Raw genomic sequence first — 18,904 nt, forward strand, 5'->3', positions numbered from 1 at the left:
CGGTGCTGCCACAGTCGCTGCAACATGTGCAGAGTTGAATTCCACCGGGTAGGCACATCGCATTTTAGCCGGTGAAGTGGCAGGCCCAACGACTTCTGTAGAGATGTAAATCGCTGAGCTGCGGGATGCGAACTGCGGAAGTGAGCACACAGCGACCGTGCCCTCTGCAGAAGGCCATCTAGTCTGGGATAGTGGGCTAAAAATTGCTGGACAACCAGGTTCAACACATGAGCCATACAAGGCACGTGTGTGACATTGCCCCGGCGAAGGGCCGCACCCAGGTTTGCAGCATTGTCGCACACGGCCTTCCCTGGTTTCAGGTCCAGTGGAGACAACCATTCATGAAATTGGTTCTCCAGAGCTGACCACAACTCCTCAGCTGTGTGACTCGTATTTCCCAGACATTTCAAAGTAAAAACCGCCTGATGACGTTGAGACCTACTGCCAGCATATTAAGGAGGTGAGCAGGATCCCTTCTGCGCAGTTAGAAAGCTTGTGGCATGACCAGACAGGCTTTGGGTGCAGGTGGAAGACCGAGAGGAGGTTGAGGAGGCAGAAGCAGTGGAGGAACTTTGACATAAAGAGGATTGACGCACAACTCGTGGGGACGGCAAGACTTGGACAGCAGCCCCTTGTCCTGTTGTCACCATAGTTACCCAGTGCCCAGTCAGCGACATGTAACGCCCCTGTCCATGCCTACTCGTCCAAGTGTCTGTGGTGAAATGCACCCTGTCACACACAGAGTTTCTCAAAGAAGCGGTGATCTTGTGTGCGACATGCTGGTGGAGCGCAGGCACACCTTTCTTTGAGAAGTAGTGCCGACTGGGCATCTGGTACTGGGGCACTGCGACGGACATAAGGTCTCGAAAATCTTCTGTGTCCACCAGGCGGAAAGGCAGCATTTCTGTAGCCAAGAGCTTGCAGATGGTGAAATTCAACCTCTTAGCTTTCTCATGGCTAGGAGGAAATGGTCTTTTACTTGTCCACATCTGAGGGACCGAGGGCTGGCTATTGTGCTTAGACGGGGTTGATAAGGGTGTCCCCGGCAAACTGCCGGTCTGTGAGGAAGATGCAGGCGGACATGTTAGGTTGCCTTGATCCAAAGGTGGTGCTATCGATGTCGGACAGCGCTCAACACCAGCTGGTGTTACCACCTCCAAAGAAAATGATGACCTGCCAATCACGCTGGCTGTTGCGGGTAAAGAGGTGGCAGGTCTGCGCCCCAAAACAGGTGTGACTGCTGTCCCCCCAGTCACAGAGGATGAAGAGGCCGAGGATGCACAAGATATGGCAGACGGTGGCTGGCCCGGCCGGCTAGGCCGCATTGTAGCACACTGAGCTTCCCACTGCAACTTATGCTTCATGTCCATGTGCCGGTTCATGCATGAAGTACTCAAACTATGTATTTTTTGGCCTCTACTTAGCTTTTGCTGACAAATGTTACAGATAACACGAGTTGGGTCATCTTTATCGATCTGAAAAAATGCCCTGGCTATGCAAGGCTTAGCACCCATGCGACCTGAAGAGCCACCACGACTTGTGGTGAGAGGCAGAGTTGTGTTTGAGGATGCAGTTGTTGACGTGCTTCCAGTACTACGTCTCTGTCCAGGAAGGCACAACCTGACCTCGTCGTCACTAGCATCTTCCTCCACCTCCTCTGCTGACCTCATCTCTTGGCTGACTGTGGGTTGACAGTAAGTGGGATCTCCAACCTCATCATCATCACCCTGTGCGTTATCACACCCGTCGTCCTCAGAGCCAACCTGTTCCTGCCCTGACAAAAAACTAAAGTTGTCGCTCCAATCAGGTATTTGAGTCTCATCATCGTCTTCCTCATTGTCTCCACCAACAGGAGTTACAGTTTGGGAATGAGGGTCTACATTATGGTCAGAACCTTCTGCGTCTGGTCCTGGATCTGACTCATAAAGATTCTGGGCATCAGTGCAGATCATTTCCTCGTCTGGATTCACAGAAGCGCTGGAGTCGACCTCTGATTCCCAGGCTATAGTATGAGTAAACAGCTCTGCAGACTCAACCATCTGTTCTACCTCATACTCAGACGGGCAGCTGGAGATTTGGGAGCTGTGAGGAAGCAAGTGCGATTGGGGTGACACCTTTGAGGACTGGAGTATTTGTGATGTTGAAGTTGATGTGGAGGAGAGCCCACTTAAAGGAGCACTTGATATCCGTTGAAGCACCTGCTGTTTTTGTGCCTCATCTGGAATTTGTAGCGATTGGCGTGGCCGTAAGAGAGGGATCTTATCACATTGTCCGCTAAAAGAAGTAGACATTTTAGTTTGGCTGGAAGATGGTCTTTCTTCTGCAGATGTTACTGTTGCTTTAACACCTACCCCACGGACACAACCTTTTTTCCCCTTCCCAACACGCCTATTCCCCTTTCCACCAGCAGCAGGCCTTTTTCCACTCATTTTGGTGGTTAACTAATTCACAACTCTGGAGTTGTTTGCACAAAAAAACAATGGATGGGAACCGAGCAGAGCTGAGTGGCCAAACTGTGGTATTAGGCCAAAACTATTGGCTGGGTTAGATGCAGAAAAAAATTATATTCAATTTGCAACCTGATGGAGGTCAGTATAGATGGAATAATAGAACAAGTCCCACACACAGCTAGAAGCCCACATATTTTTTCAGAGGTAGATGCAGAAAAAAATTGTATTCAGTTTGCAACCTGATGGAGGTCAGTATAGATGGACTAATAGAACAAGTCCTACACACAGCTAGAAGCCCAAATAATTTTTCAGAGCTAGATGCAGACAAAAAAATATTTTTAATTTGCAACCTGATGGAGGTCAGTATAGATGGACTAATAGAACAAGTCCCACACACTAATAGAAGGCCAAATATTTTTTCAGAGCTAGATGCAGACAAAAAATTATTTTTAATTTGCAACCTGATGGAGGTCAGTATAGATGGACTAATAGAGAAAGTCCCACACACTGCTAGAAGGCCAAATAATTTTTCAGAGCTAGATGCAGATATAAATTATTTTGAATTTGCAACCTGATGGAGGTCAGTATAGATGGACTAATAGAGAAAGTCCCACACACTGCTAGAAGGCCAAATATTTTTTCAGAGCTAGATGCAGACAAAAAATTATATTCAGCTTGCAACCTGATGGAGGTCAGTATAGATGGACTAATAGAACAAGTCCCACACACAGCTAGAAGGCCAAATATTTTTTCAGAGGTAGATGCAGATAAAAATTATTTTTAATTTGCAGCCTGATGGAGGTCAGTATAGATGGACTAATAGAGAAAGTCCCACACACTGGTAGAAGGCCAAATATTTTTTCAGAGCTAGATGCAGACAAAAAATTATTTTGAATTTGCAACCTGATGGAGGTCAGTATAGATGGACTAATAGAGAAAGTCCCACACACTTCTAGAAGGCCAAATATTTTTTCAGAGCTAGATGCAGACAAAAAATTATTTTGAATTTGCAACCTGATGGAGGTCAGTATAAATGGACTAATAGAGAAAGTCCCACACACTGCTAGAAGGCCAAATATTTTTTCAGAGCTAGATGCAGATAAAAATTATTTTTAATTTGCAACCTGATGGAGGTCAGTATAGATGGACTTATAGAGAAAGTCCCACACACTGCTAGAAGGCCAAATATTTTTTCAGAGCTAGATGCAGAAAAAAATTATATTCAGCTTGCAACCTGATGGAGGTCAGTATAGATGGACTAATAGAACAAGTCCCACACACAGCTAGAAGGCCAAATATTTTTTCAGAGGTAGATGCAGATAAAAATTATTTTTAATTTGCAGCCTGATGGAGGTCAGTATAGATGGACTAATAGAGAAAGTCCCACACACTGCTAGAAGGCCAAATATTTTTTCAGAGCTAGATGCAGACAAAAAATTATTTTGAATTTGCAACCTGATGGAGGTCAGTATAGATGGACTAATAGAGAAAGTCCCACACACTTCTAGAAGGCCAAATATTTTTTCAGAGCTAGATGCAGAAAAAAAATATATTCAGTTTGCAACCTGATGGAGGTCAGTATAGATGGATTAATAGAACAAGTCCCACACACAGATAGAAGCCCACATATTTTTTCAGAGGTAGATGCAGATAAAAATTATATTCAGTTTGCAACCTGATGGAGGTCAGTATAGATGGACTAATAGAACAAGTCCTACACACAGCTAGAAGCCCAAATATTTTTTCAGAGGTAGATGCAGAAAAATATATATTCAGTTTGCAACCTGATGGAGGTCAGTATAGATGGACTAATAGAGAAAGTCCCACATACTGCTAGAAGGCCAAATAATTTTTCAGAGCTAGATGCAGACAAAAAAATATTTTTAATTTGCAACCTGATGGAGGTCAGTATAGATGGACTAATAGAACAAGTCCCACACACTAATAGAAGGCCAAATATTTTTTCAGAGCTAGATGCAGACAAAAAATTATTTTTAATTTGCAACCTGATGGAGGTCAGTATAGATGGACTAATAGAGAAAGTCCCACACACTGCTAGAAGGCCAAATATTTTTTCAGAGCTAGATGCAGATATAAATTATTTTGAATTTGCAACCTGATGGAGGTCAGTATAGATGGACTAATAGAGAAAGTCCCACACACTGCTAGAAGGCCAAATATTTTTTCAGAGCTAGATGCAGAAAAAAATTATATTCAGCTTGCAACCTGATGGAGGTCAGTATAGATGGACTAATAGAACAAGTCCCACACACAGCTAGAAGGCCAAATATTTTTTCAGAGGTAGATGCAGATAAAAATTATTTTTAATTTGCAGCCTGATGGAGGTCAGTATAGATGGACTAATAGAGAAAGTCCCACACACTGCTAGAAGGCCAAATATTTTTTCAGAGCTAGATGCAGACAAAAAATTATTTTGAATTTGCAACCTGATGGAGGTCAGTATAGATGGACTAATAGAGAAAGTCCCACACACTTCTAGAAGGCCAAATATTTTTTCAGAGCTAGATGCAGACAAAAAATTATTTTGAATTTGCAACCTGATGGAGGTCAGTATAAATGGACTAATAGAGAAAGTCCCACACACTGCTAGAAGGCCAAATATTTTTTCAGAGCTAGATGCAGATAAAAATTATTTTTAATTTGCAACCTGATGGAGGTCAGTATAGATGGACTAATAGAGAAAGTCCCACACACTGCTAGAAGGCCAAATATTTTTTCAGAGCTAGATGCAGAAAAAAATTATTTTTAATTTGCAACCTGATGGAGGTCAGTATAGATGGACTAATAGAGAAAGTCCCACACACAGCTAGAAGCCCAAATATTTTTTCAGAGGTAGATGCAGATAAAAATTATATTCAGTTTGCAACCTGATGGACGTCAGTATAGATGGACTAATAGAACAAGTCCCACACACTGCTAGAAGGCCAAATATTTTTTCAGAGCTAGATGCAGAAAAAAATTATATTCAATTTGCAACCTGATGGAGGTCAGTATAGATGGACTAATAGAATGATGCTATGCCCAAAAGATTTTACTTCACTAGGTGCAGTAAAAAAATTGGTATTCTATACACAGGTGGTATATCTTGCAACACAGATAGGCTACTCCACTGACTAACACACTCTGCAATAGGCCAAAAAGTATTAGCTTTGCTAGATTCAGCCAAATTCTGTGAAAAAAACTTGCACAGCACTGGCACAGACCTGCCTGGCAAAAACTGATAGGAACTGATGTAACCTGGTCCTGAAAAGGACTGCAATTACAATTAGTCTTTACTCCCACAATCTATCTATTTAAGAGCACAGACCTGCCTGATAAAAGTCATAGGAAATGCTGTAACCTAGTCCTTAAAAGGACTGCAATCACAACTATTCCCTACTCCCAAGCTATCTGTAGATTTGTGCGAAAATTGGCTTGAAATTAACAAGGTATAGCGCACACAGCAACAGCGGTGCCGTCTAACACGCAGCTGCAGCAGTGAGAAAATGGTGGCGACGGGGAAAATGGCTTGGTCTTATAGGGCAAGGACATGTGACATACACTGCCAATGACACATGCCCTTGCTTGTGTGAAAAAAAGCACTTCGCTCCGTGTGTGCGCTGCTGATAGGCTGACAGATTGCACCTCCCCACTGTAAATGCGGGAAAGAGAAAAAAAAATGGAGATCTTCATTATTCCTGCAGAGATCCATCCCCTGCCCCTCCCCCCACCCCGCTGTACACTCAAACTGCGTATTAACATTAATTTTCATCATTACTGAGAAAAAATCCAGTTATGATTTTGGTGCACGAACAGTTATCGAACATAACCTCGAACAGCCGAATTTTTCTCAAATCGTTCGTGTTCGCCGAATGGCTCGAACACCGCCCAAAACAGCTCGAATTTGAGATTGGCGAACAGTTCGAGTCGAACAACGCTCATCTCTACTCACAATGTGAGGGACATAAGAATAGACCTACTAATCTCAGCATAGGACCATACTATATGCATATTACCATCATCCAATCCCTAGCGGCTGTCTTGATGCAACCCTAAAGTACATAGCTGGTCTCAATTATATAGCCACATCATAAAGGGTGCCATTACTTTCTAGATAAAGTGAATGAGGTTTAGCAAATGTAAAGCAGCAACATTATAAAGGCTGTCATTACCTTCTAAATAAAGTGCACAGGGTTAGCAAATGCAGAGCAGGTCCAATGTCCCTCCACCCTCTCCTCAGGGGGTAGGGCAATAAAATCCCATTTTAACCAATCCAAAATAAAACATACAGTAACTTTTAATTGTTAAACTAAAAATATAAGTAACTAGTGCAAATCAAACGTAAAGGTGACATTAAAAATACACTCTGTTCCTTATTGGTCCTATCTATGATTAAATGCATCCCAAGTGTTCAAATTGCTGCATTAGTTGGGTCTTTCAATTTGCAATATACAAATGGATAAGTCTACCTGTTTGTAACTACATAGGTGTACAGCTCCAATAGCCTTAACTTGTAAAACTAGCATAAAGCAAAGGGACTGCCATTCATTAACTAACCATCGGGGTTTGTATCCTATTTTGTAATGTCTATTGACCAGGGGAACAAGGCACTATTACAAGAGAGAAGGAGCCTCCTCAACATGTTTCACCCTTATAGACTTCATCAGTGTAATGAGGAAAATTAGATCTCTAAAAGACTTCATTAAGCCGAGTCTCAATCTGCACTTGCACCACCATTTTATTGAAGACTGCAGGGAGGTCAACCTGCACAAGCTCCACCACCGGTGCAATTCTATTGAAGACTGCTGGGAGGTCAATCTGCACAAGCGTCATTTTATTGAAGACCACCGGGAGATCAATCTAAGCAAGCGCCTGAGGCAAGGTTGGTGCCAGCACAAAATTTCAAACAGGAGGCAGGTAACTCACAGCGCAGTGATCTGTCATACAGACTCCTGAGGCAGGTGGAGGGGCTGGAGCAGTAACCAAAGACCCTACCCACAGTCCCACTCTTGTGGACCTAAATTTAAATGCGGATTAAAGGACAACCATGATGGGAATTTCTTCACTAAAGGAATCAGTTTAATCAGTATAACAACGCCATTATGGCCATGCCTTTACTACAGTATATAATGCTAAATCATGCTGATAGCTTCTCTCTAAATACCACAGAGGATTAGTGAGTGCCATGTTATTTTTTTTTTTTAGTAGTCACAGTTTACCTCTACTGTTTCATGTAGAACCACCATTAACTGTTAATAATATCCCTTGGAGCAATTACAATATATTCATAAGGTATAGTACCGTGGTCTGGGATTTTTTTTTAGAAATTGGTGGTGTTTATAATCCTGGGGAAATGGAAGATTTGGTTTGATGCTGCTGAGAGATAATTGACAATAGATACTTGTTTTGGCCACCTTCTCGCCACAGTCCTTCTCAGCAATCATTATGCTCTAATATAAGCAAGTCCCACAGCCCCGTATGTATATTCCACTGCTTGTTCCAGCATCCTGTTGGCCCTCCTTCATCAAGGTGTGGGATCAGACTCTGAGAAGCAGTATTAGGGCTACCATGAGCACTTTAACACATTCCGCAAATAACAACTTCCTTCTTTGTCAGTGGTTATTGAAAGAGTTTTCTGAGATGTACAGGTATGTTATTTTTATTATATAGGCATTTAGTTCAAAGGCTTTCCATATACCGTATTTTTCGGACTATAAGACGCACTTTTTTCCTCCAAAATTTTGGAGGAAAATGGGGGGTGCATCTTATAGTCCGAATGTTGGGGGTGTGTATATATATATATATATATATATATATATATATATATATATATATATATATAGGGTGTGGGGGGATCGGTAGCGGTGGAGGTGGGGCACAGGAGGCAGCCGCCGCCCGCTGCAGCCTACACTGTCCCCGCTGCTAAAGAAAATGAGTATTCACTGCTCCCCACGTCCACTGAATATTCATGCTCCTTAATAGCAGCACACAATGTAGCCGCGCTACGGCTCCTGCTGCTGCCGGAATCGCCTGTGCCCGCTGTTAAAGGGTATGAATATTCAACCTCTCTCCACGCCCATGGGCGTGGGGAGGGGGTGAGTATTTATGCCCTTTAATGAGCGGGCACACGAGATAGCCGGCAGGAGCCGCAGCGCGACTACACTATGTGCCGGCTATGAAGGAGAGTGAAGTCACTGCTCCCCACGAACACAGTCCCGGCGTGGAGAGCAGTGACTTCCGGCAGCTGATCTCTCCTTGTGAGCCGCGCATGGCAGTGACATCATGCACGGCTCACATGGAGAGATCAGTGCAGGCAGACAGGATGCAGCGCTGGAGGAGAGAAGAGAGGTGAGTAGGAGTGTTTATTTTTTTTTTATGTGCAGCATGATGGGGATTAGGGGGACCATGCCTTCTAGGATAGGAATTAGGGGTGCCATGCATACCAGGATAGGGATTAGGGGTGCCATGCATACCATGACAGGGATGATGGGTGCCATGCATACCAGGATAGGGATGAGGGGTGCCATGCATACCAGGACAGGGATGAGGGGTGCCATGCAGACCAGGATAGGGATGAGGGGTGCCATGCATACCAGGATGGAGGGGTTCCATGCATACCAGAATGGAGGGATGCCAGGCATACCAGGATGGGGATGGGGACCACGTATAAAAGGAGGGGGGCATATATACCAGGATGGGGGATATTGTCAGAATTGGGGGACATTACCCCTATACCAGTGTCAGCAGAAGACCCCCTCCCCATTAAGAGTGCATCATGACCACATTATTTGCTTACATTTTTTTTTTATTTTTCTCCTCTAAAACCTAGGTGCAACTTATGGTCTGGTACGTCTTATAGTCCGAAAAATAAGGTACTTGTTTTTCACAAAATGTACTCCCTCTGGCCTCTGGAGTCCATTATCTGAAGGATTAAAACAGCACAGAACTATACCTAGGCACCTTCTCATTGTCTGCGCAATATATAAGACAATTCATACTTTGCACATACTGTAAGTGTCTCTACTAGTGATGAGCGAGCATGCTCGCTACCACTCGGTGCTCGCCCGAGCATCTCACTACTCGAGATGCTCGGCGCTCGTCGAGTATTTCCGAGGTTGCTTGGCGGAAGCTCGGGTCCCCTCCCTGCATGTTTGGTGCTCTTTAGAGCGCCAATCAACATGCAGGGATTGCCTGCCACTCACTGTAATGCCGTAGCCATGTTGGTTGTGGCATTACAGTGATTGGCTGGCCGCACAGAATCATCAGGTCTATATCAGACCTGGTGCCGCCATGCTCGTCACAGTCACTCCGGAATTAGCCAGTGTAGGGAGAGGTGCTGCTGTGTCAGGGAGAGATTTGCTTGAGTATTAGGTAGTGTAGGGAGAAAAAACGTACATTACACATATCCATCTTAACAAACAGTCCTTTTGAGGACTAACTAATCCATCTGCAGAGATATCAGGCAGGCAGTGTATATAGGCAGGCAGGGTATATAGCAGACTGCAGTGCATATAGCACAAGAGGCTCCATTCCAATTCTGCCTTCTGCTGCTTTTAGATATTTCTATACAAAGGCCCAGGTCTCATGGGCCAGGAATACTTTTCTTTGGATCTTAATCCTCATTATTTGCTTAAAAAGCAATGCAGAGAACACCGTTTTTCTGCGCCATTTGCTTGTTGGCTCTGCAGAATACAACCAGGTCCTTTCCATATTACAGCGCTAGAAATCCAGGTATTTAAAACTCTGTTTTCTCCGTCACACGGATCACATATACATTGTCAGAAAATACTGCCATTTCTGGCCTCCTTTAAAAATTGCCTTTAGTGTGTCAGTGAAGCAATTCACACCAGTTTGCTGTTCAAACTACTTACCTACAGGCCAGGTATTTAAAACTCTGTTTTCTCCGTCACACGGATCACATATAAGTTTGCTAAAAAACTCAGTCATTTGTAGTGAGCGTGGAAGATACTGTCCTCCATTTAAAATGGGCAAGGCATGTGGCAAGGGACGGGGAACTGGACGTGATGGTAATGGTGCATGCAGAGGCCGGTGACAAGCCCGTGGGCAAGCTGAAATTGTGCCACAACAAACACCCACATCTTCTCGCCTGACCTTCCCGTCCTAATTTCTAGGGGAAAGCAGCACACCACTATTGAACCCAGATCAGTGTCAAAAGGTTGTTGGTTGGATACTTCCAGTCACTTTGCCACCACCACCACCCTGTCTTCCACACGGTCAAGTCTCAGTAGCCATGAGTCTGGACCGCATATTCCTCACCCTGATCCTCCTTCCTCCCACCATGCCGAGTGCCCAGAGACAACTGATCCCACACATGGACACTCTGAAGAGCTGTTCACTTTTCCATTTATAGATTCGGGCCTATCGCCCGATCCACTTGAAGCGGGGCAAGAGGAGATCGCGTGTAGCAATGCCCAAATATTTAAGCAGGCATGGTCACACGAAGGCGACGGTGGGAATGTGTCACAAGAGGTGGACGATGATGAGACACAATTGCCAGAAAGTCAGGAGGAGGACCAGGGTGCGGAAGTGGAAGACGAGGTGGTGGATGATATAGTAACTGACCCAACCTGGCAGGAGGACATGCAGAGCGAGGACAGCAGCACACAGGGGGAGGGAGGAAGAGCACCCCAACAGGCAGGAAGAAGCAGTGTGGTGGCTGCAGACAGAAGGCAGGCAACCGTTTCCCGCAAAACCAACATGAAGGAAGTTGCCAGTGCAACTGATAGGTCTTCCAGAGTCTGGTTGTTTTTTAAAGACTCTGCCGATAACCCCAAAAAGGCCATTTGCACCACCTGCCATGCCAGCATCAGCAGGGGTGGCAAAACGACCAGCCTGACCACCACCAGCATGATCAGGCACATGGCAGCAAAGTACCCGACTTTGTGGGCCGAACTCCAGGGTCCAGGAACAGTGTCTGCAGGTGGCACCATTGCTTCTTCTGCTGTTGTGCATACATGTCCATGGTGCATGCAAAGATGCCTCCTGCCCTGCACCTGTTGTTGCCCACTCTCAAGTAGCAGCATCAGGAAGCAGGTCCATGTCCTTGTCCCAGCGCAGCGTTCAGTTGCCTATACCCCAGTCTTTGGAATGCAAGCGCAAATATGCAGCCAACGCCCCACAGGCCACACTACTAAATTCTCACATTTCACGACTGCTTGTGCTTGAAATGTTGCCTTTTAGGCTCGTGGAGACGGAAGCATTCCGCAACCTGATGGCGGCGGCCGTCCCTCGGCACTCTGTCCCCAGCCGCCACTATTTCTCCCGGTGTGCCGTCCCCGCATTAGCACGTGTCCCAAAACATTAGCCGTGCCCTCAACAAGGCTGATACCGGGAAAGTCCACCTAACCACGGACACGTGGACAAGTGCTTGTGGGCAGGGACAGTACATCTCGCTGACGGCACACTGGGTTAACATAGTGGAAGCCGGGACCCAGTCGGACCGTGGGACGGAACACGTCCTCCCGACGCCAAGGATTGCGGGCCCTAGGTCAATCAGGGTTGCCCCCACGGTCTACAGCTCCTGCACCTCATCCTCCTCAGCCTCCTACTCCTCTTCAGCCTCCATCTCCGAAATTATTAAATCAGTCACAAGCTGGAAGAACTGCAGCACTGGCTCGGCCAAGCGGCAACAGGATGTGCTGAAGCTAATATGCTTAGGTGATAAACCGCACAATGCTGAAGAGTTGTGGACAGCTCTGAAAGAGCAGGCAGATCTTTGGCTCACACGGCTGAACATACAGCCAGACATCGTCGTGTGTGACAATGGCCGAACCTGGTGGTGGCTCTGAGGCGAGGCGAGCTCACACACGTACCTTGCCTGGCCCATGTGCTTAACCTCGTGGTTCAGCGGTATCTCAAATCCTACCTGGAGCTGCCAGATCTGCTTGTTAAAGTATGCCGCCTGTGTGCCCATTTTAGAAAGTCAGCTACAGCTTCCGCTGCCCTTGCCGTGTTTCAGCAGCGTTTGCAGCTTCCGGCTCACAGACTGGTGTGTGATGTCCCCACGCGTTGGAACTCTACGCTGCAGATGTTGGGAAGTATTTGTGAGCAAAAGAGTGCAATTGTTGAGTACCAGCATCAACAAGGCCGTCTGTATTCAGTTCAGACTCCACACATCCTCCAAAACTTTGAGGACTCCACCAAGATGGTGAGGGGTGATGATGCCATAATTAGCCTCGCAATCCTGCATCTCTGTCTTCTGAAACTCTCTCTGCTCACAATCAAAGAGGATGCATTGCAGGCAGAGCAAGATGAGATGGAGCAAGGAACCATACAGGGTGATTACACACAGCCAAGCCTCATCTCATCCCAACGTGGATTAGGTGACAATGAGAAAGAGGAGGAGGAGGAAGGACAGGAGCTAGTTTCATGCACTATAGATGGTACTAGCTGCACAGCTGTCATACGGTCTGTTCAGCGTGGATGGCCAGAGGACAAAGAAGAGGAGGAAGAAGAGGAGGAGGAGGAGGAGAGCATGGTGAGTCATCCTCTTGGTGAGGACACGAAAGTCTTGCCTGTTAGTAGTCTGGCATGCATGGCTGAGTTTATGTTACGCTGCCTTTCCCATGACCCTCGTGTTCACAAAATTTTGGGTGACAGTCATTACTGGTTGGTGACACTTTTAGACCCACCCTACAAGGAGAACTTTATATCTCGTATTCTTGAGGTGGACAGTTCTACAAAAATGGGGCTGTACCAGAAGACCCTTGTTGCGGAACTATTAAAAAAATTCCCATCTGAAAACGCTGGCGGCAGAGAGCACACTTTGTTGGACAACCAAGGAGTACAGGCGGGAGAGACACAACTCCAATCCAGCAGAGGTAGGGAAACACTGTCAAAGTTCTGGGAGAGTTTTCTCAGACCCTCCCATCGCACAGGCCCTGAGGCGCGGGGTACTCTCACAAGGAGTGCAATGTTTTGGAAGATGCTGAGGGAGTACCTTGCCGACCATACCAACGTCCTCTGTGATTCCTCTGTGCCTTATAATTATTGGGTATCCAAGCTGGATACGTGGAATGAACTGGCTCTCTATGTCTTGGAGGTCCTGGCCTGCCCTGCCGCCAGCGTTTTATCAGAACGGGTTTTTAGTGCAGCTGGGGGAATTATGACTGATAAGCGCATCCGCCTATCAACTGAAAATGCTGACAGCCTGACTCTTATAAAAATGAACAAGGGCTGGATTGGGCCAGACTTCTCAACACCACCGAATGATAGCAGCGTAACATAAACTCAAATCCAGTGTCTTTTCTTGGGAGGTGTATTCCCATGCACCTTTACACAACCAGACATGGGTATACGCTTCCTGATTTTGGCTATTTGCTCTTGTCCTCCTCCTTCTCCTCATCCTCCACCACCATATCACCAGGGTGAACGTGGTCCGTGATGCAACTACCCACATAATTTTTTTAAAGGGTGTTTATGATGCCCGTAAAAAAATAATTTTATACAGTATGTTCATGTATACCCCACAGGGGTAAATGTTTGTCAGCCCATACACTTAGTGCATGGGCATTACAAGTACAGGAGGCCCGCTCCTTTCTAATGGGAACATTTTTTTATGAGGCCCTCTTCCTCGTCTCTTCCAAGGGGCATTGAAGTGCCTCCAAATTTTTGGCAGCCCTTGCATTCACTGCATAGGCCAACACTATGGGAGACTCTCTCCTTTCTAATGGGAATTTGTCGTTACTGTGGCCCTGCTCTATGTGTCTATAAATTCTTAGTGGGTTTTTCCCAAATTTTGGCAGCCCTTGCAGTCACAGCATGGGCATTACCACTATAGGAGACCCGCTCCTTTATAATGGGAACATTTTTTTTTACTGAGACCCTCCTCTATGTCTCTTCAAAGGGGTATTGGGTTGCGTAAAATTTTTGGCAGCCCTTGCAGTCACTGGATACGCAATAACAGTATAGGAGACCCACTTGTTAATAATGGGAACAACAAAGCATAGCCGGCTGATGGCTCTCTACCAATAGCGAGGGCCGACTGCTGGCCTTTGAAGAATAGTAAGGGCCATCTGATGGCCCTATAAAAATAGGCTTTATGACTTTCAGAGTCCTTCCATCATAAATAAAACAGGATGTGTCTGATGATGTGTCACACACCACATTGCCAGATAAGGTTGTAAAATGTTAAAATGACATTTCCCGGTGAATGGATTTGTCTTAAAAAATAACGTAAAAAAAACAAAACAATAGGATCTTTCTTTAGTATAAAAAACAGAGTCACCAATTTAACCTCAATGTAATCACATTGTTCAGCTCCTGCACCTCCTCCTCCATCTCCGAAATGACCACATCAGTCACCAGCTGACAGCACTGCAGCACTGCCTTGGCCAAGCGGCAACAGGCTGTGCTGAAGATACCATGCTTAATGCTTAATTGCCAAACTTCCCAGCGCCGCAGAGTTGTTAAAAGAGGTAACACAGCAGCCTGATCTGTGGCTCTATCCACTGAACATACAGCCAGGCATGGTCGTGTGTGACAATGGGTGGAACCTGGTGACGGAGAAATGACACCCAGAGTAGATACGGTTTCCCTCTATGCCTGTCCTTTCACCGAACTAAATACAACTCTCAGCAAAAAAAGCTGTGGACTGGCTCCGTACCATCCCTGGCCACATTCACCTATCCACGTGTTTGTGGGTAGGCGGTCTTTCCCAGTAAGTTCACTTGGGAGAGCATGGGTAATGTTGTAGGACCCGTGCTTGTGGAAGGTGGAGACGGCACCAGGAGAAACAGTGGTGGCTGGGGACCGAGTATGGACACCCGGCCGCCGCCGGTATGAGGTTGTGAAAAGCTTCCGCCTCCATGAGCCTAAAAGGCCATATTTCAAGTGCAAGCAGCTGCCCACAAATCTGGCAGTTTAGGGTTTTAGCCTGTGAGTGGGTGGGTGGCTGGCTGCATATTTGCGCTTGCATTCCAAGTAACAAATAACTAAGCAGATGGTGGCCTCTATCATCATCATGGCCTCACCTCGGCAATATGATCTCTCCTGAAGGAGAAGTAAGGGCCCACCGAAGGAGGCTCCGGTTCTCTGGTGGGCCCATCCAACCCTGCCGAGAAGCAGCCCTGGCTAAGAAAAGTGTGGGGGAAGGTTCCCGGACACTCTATGGCTGCTTTTTTAATGTGGATTGGACATGCTTATGCATATTATTTCTTAAACCGCATTGCAGATCAGGCCATTGTCCAACTCTGTATTCATGAAATTAAATGTGCAAAGAAAGATGTTTGTGTGTCAAAGCACCACCGACAAGTGCGAGTTGATGTTGGACGGGCTGCCAATGCTTCTGCAATGAGCTGCATTAGAGTACTTCCTGGGAGAAATGACACCCAGGGTAGATACGGTTTCCCTCTATGCCAGTCCTTTCACCGAGCTAAATACAACTCTCAGCAAAAAAAGCTGTGGACTGGCTGTGTACCGTCCCTGGCCACATTCACCTGTTCACGTGTTTGTAGTTAGGCGGTCCTTCCCAGTAAGTGCACTGGGGAGGGCACAGGTAATGTTGTGGGACCCGTGCTTGTGGAAGGCGGAGATGATACCGTGAGAAACAGTCGCGGCTGGGGACCAAGTATGGACACCCGGCCGCCGCTGGCATGAGGTTATTAAATGCTTCCGCCTCCACGAGCCTAAAAGGCCACATTTCAAGTGAAAGCAGCTTTAGAGGACTTCCTGGGAGAAATTACAGCTGGGTAGATATGGTTTCCCAAGTCCTTTCACCAAGCTAAAGAATATGGCTGTGGTGAAATACAACTCAGCAAAAAAAGCTGTGGACTGGCTTCGTACCATCCCTGGCCACATTCACCTGTCCACATGTTTGTGGGTAGGCGGTCCTTCCCAGTAAGTGCACTGGGGAGGGCATGGGTAATGTTGCGGGACCCAAAATTGTGGAAGGCGGAGACGACACCGGGAGAAGCAGTGGAGGCTGGGGACCGAGTATGGACACCTGGCCGTCGCCAGCATGAGGTTGTGAAAAGCTTCCGCCTCCACGAGCCTAAAAGGCCATTTTTCAAGTGCAAGCAGCTGCCCAGAAATCTGGCAGTTTAGTGGTGCGGCCTGTGGGTGGGTGGGTGGCTGCATACTTGCGCTTGCATTCCATGGAATGGGGTAGGGACAACTGAACGCTGCACTGGGACAAGGACGTGGATGGTGATTGTTGCAAGTCTGCAACGACATGTGCTTGGCGGGAGGCATCTTCGCATGTGCCAAGGATCACTTATGATGGGCCCACTTTTCGGCAGTGACCTGGGAGTCAGAAATGCTTCCAGAGGTCTTCCCCATGCTGTTCCCATGTCTTTTCAGCACTGTATGCATGTGTCTGATGATGTGTCATACACCACATGGCCAGATAAGGTTGTAAAATGTTAAAATGACATTTCCCAGTGAATGCATTTGTCACTGTTGAAAGCAATCCAAAAGTGAAAAAATGCATTAAAAACGCTACGTGCGAACATAGCCCAAGGTGTGGAGGAGTATTTTTGGTTTTGGTTATTTATTTTGCCTTATATACAAGTCATTACCCTGGAAAGGATGTTCCTTAATATATTTCCCAGGAAAATCCATTTCGGTTTTGTTTTTGTATGTTTTATTGTGAGTCCGTAAAAGTGGCGTAATACTCTGACAACGTTGTTGACAGCAGTGACCTGGGAGTCAGAAATGCTTCCAGGGGTCTTCCCCATGCTGTTCCCATGTCATTTGAGCACTGTTCCCATTGATTTTGGCAATTTTTATGCCCTCTGCAGACCGCCGTGGGGAGCCTCCTGAAAAATGCTCGAGTTTCCCATAGACTTACACTACCGTTCAAAAGTTTGGGTCACCCAGACAATTTTATGTTTTCCATGAAAACTCATACTTTTATTTATCAAATGAGTATCAAAATAAATAGAAAATATAGTCCACACATTGACAAGGTTAGAAACAATGATTTTTATTTGAAAGAATAATTTTCTCCTTCAAACTTTGCTTTCGTCAAAGAATGCTCCCTTTGCAGCAATTACAGCATTGCAGACCTTTGGCATTCTAGCTGTTAATTTGCTGAGGTAATCTTGAGAAATTTCACCCCATGCTTACTGAAGCCCCTCCCACAAGTTGAATTGGATGGTTGGGCACTTTTTCTGTACCATACGGTCAAGCTCCTCCCACAACAGCTCAATGGGGTTGAGATCTGGTGACTGCCCTATCCACTCCATTACAGATAGAATACCAGCTGCCTTCTTCTTCCCTAAATAGTCCATGCATAATTTGGAGGTGTGCTTTGGGTCATTGTCCTGTTTTAGGGTGAAATTGACTCCAATCAAGTGCTGTCCAGAGGGTATGGCATGGCGTTTCAAAATGGAGTGATAGCCTTCCTTATTACCAGCACCAAAGCAACCCCAGACCATCACATTAACTCCACCATGCTTGACAGATGGCGTCAGGCACTCTTCCAGAATCTTTTCAGTTGTTCTGCATCTCACAAATGTTCTTCTGTGTGATCCAAACACCTCAAACTTTGATTCACCTGTCCATAAAACTTTTTTCCAATCTTCTTCTGTCCAATGTCTGTGTTCTTTTGCCCATATTAATCTATTCCTTTTATTATCCAGTCTCAGATATGGCTTTTTCTTTGCCACTTTGCCCTGAAGGCCAGCATCCCGGAGTCACCTCTTCACTGTAGACGTTGACACTGGCATTTTGCATGTACTATTTAATGAAGCTGCCAGTTGAGGAGCTGTGAGGCGTCGATTTCTCAAACTGGAGACTCTAATGTACTTGTCTTGTTGCTCAGTTGTGCATTGGGGCCTCCCACTTTTCTTTCTCCTCTGGTTAGAGCCTGTTTGTGCTCTCCTCTGAAGGGACTAGTACACACCGTTGTAGGAAATCTTCAGTTTCTTGGCAATTTCTCACATGGAATAGCCTTCATTTCTAAGAACAAGAATAGACAGTCGAGTTTCACATGAAATTTCTCTTTTTCTGGCCATTTTGAGAGTTTCATAAAACAAACAAATGTAATGCTCCAGATTCTCAACTAGCTCAAAGGAAGGTCAATTTTATAGCTTCTCAAATCAGCCAAACCATTTTCAGCTGGGCTAACATACTTTTGCAAGGGTTTTCTAGGGTTTTCTAAACATCCATTAGCCTTCTTACACAGTTAGCAAACACAATGTACCATTAAATTACTGGAGTGTTGGTTGTTAGAAATGGGCCTCTATACACCTATGTAGATATTGCAATAAAAACAAGACATTTGCAGCTAGAATATTCATTTACCACATTAACAATGTATAGAGTGTATGTCTGATTAATTTAATGTTAGCTTCATTGAAAAAAAATGTGCTTTTCTTTCAAAAATAATGACATTTCTAAATGACCCCAAACTTTTGAATGGTAGTGTACATTGGGCTCGTTGCTCAGGTCGAGCACCCAAGTATTCCAATTTGCTCGACCCGAGCAACGAG

Source organism: Phyllobates terribilis, unplaced genomic scaffold (assembly GCF_046119375.1).
Source record: "Phyllobates terribilis strain yellow unplaced genomic scaffold, ASM4611937v1 Scaffold_7__3_contigs__length_470593459, whole genome shotgun sequence".
NCBI lineage: Eukaryota > Metazoa > Chordata > Amphibia > Anura > Dendrobatidae > Phyllobates > Phyllobates terribilis.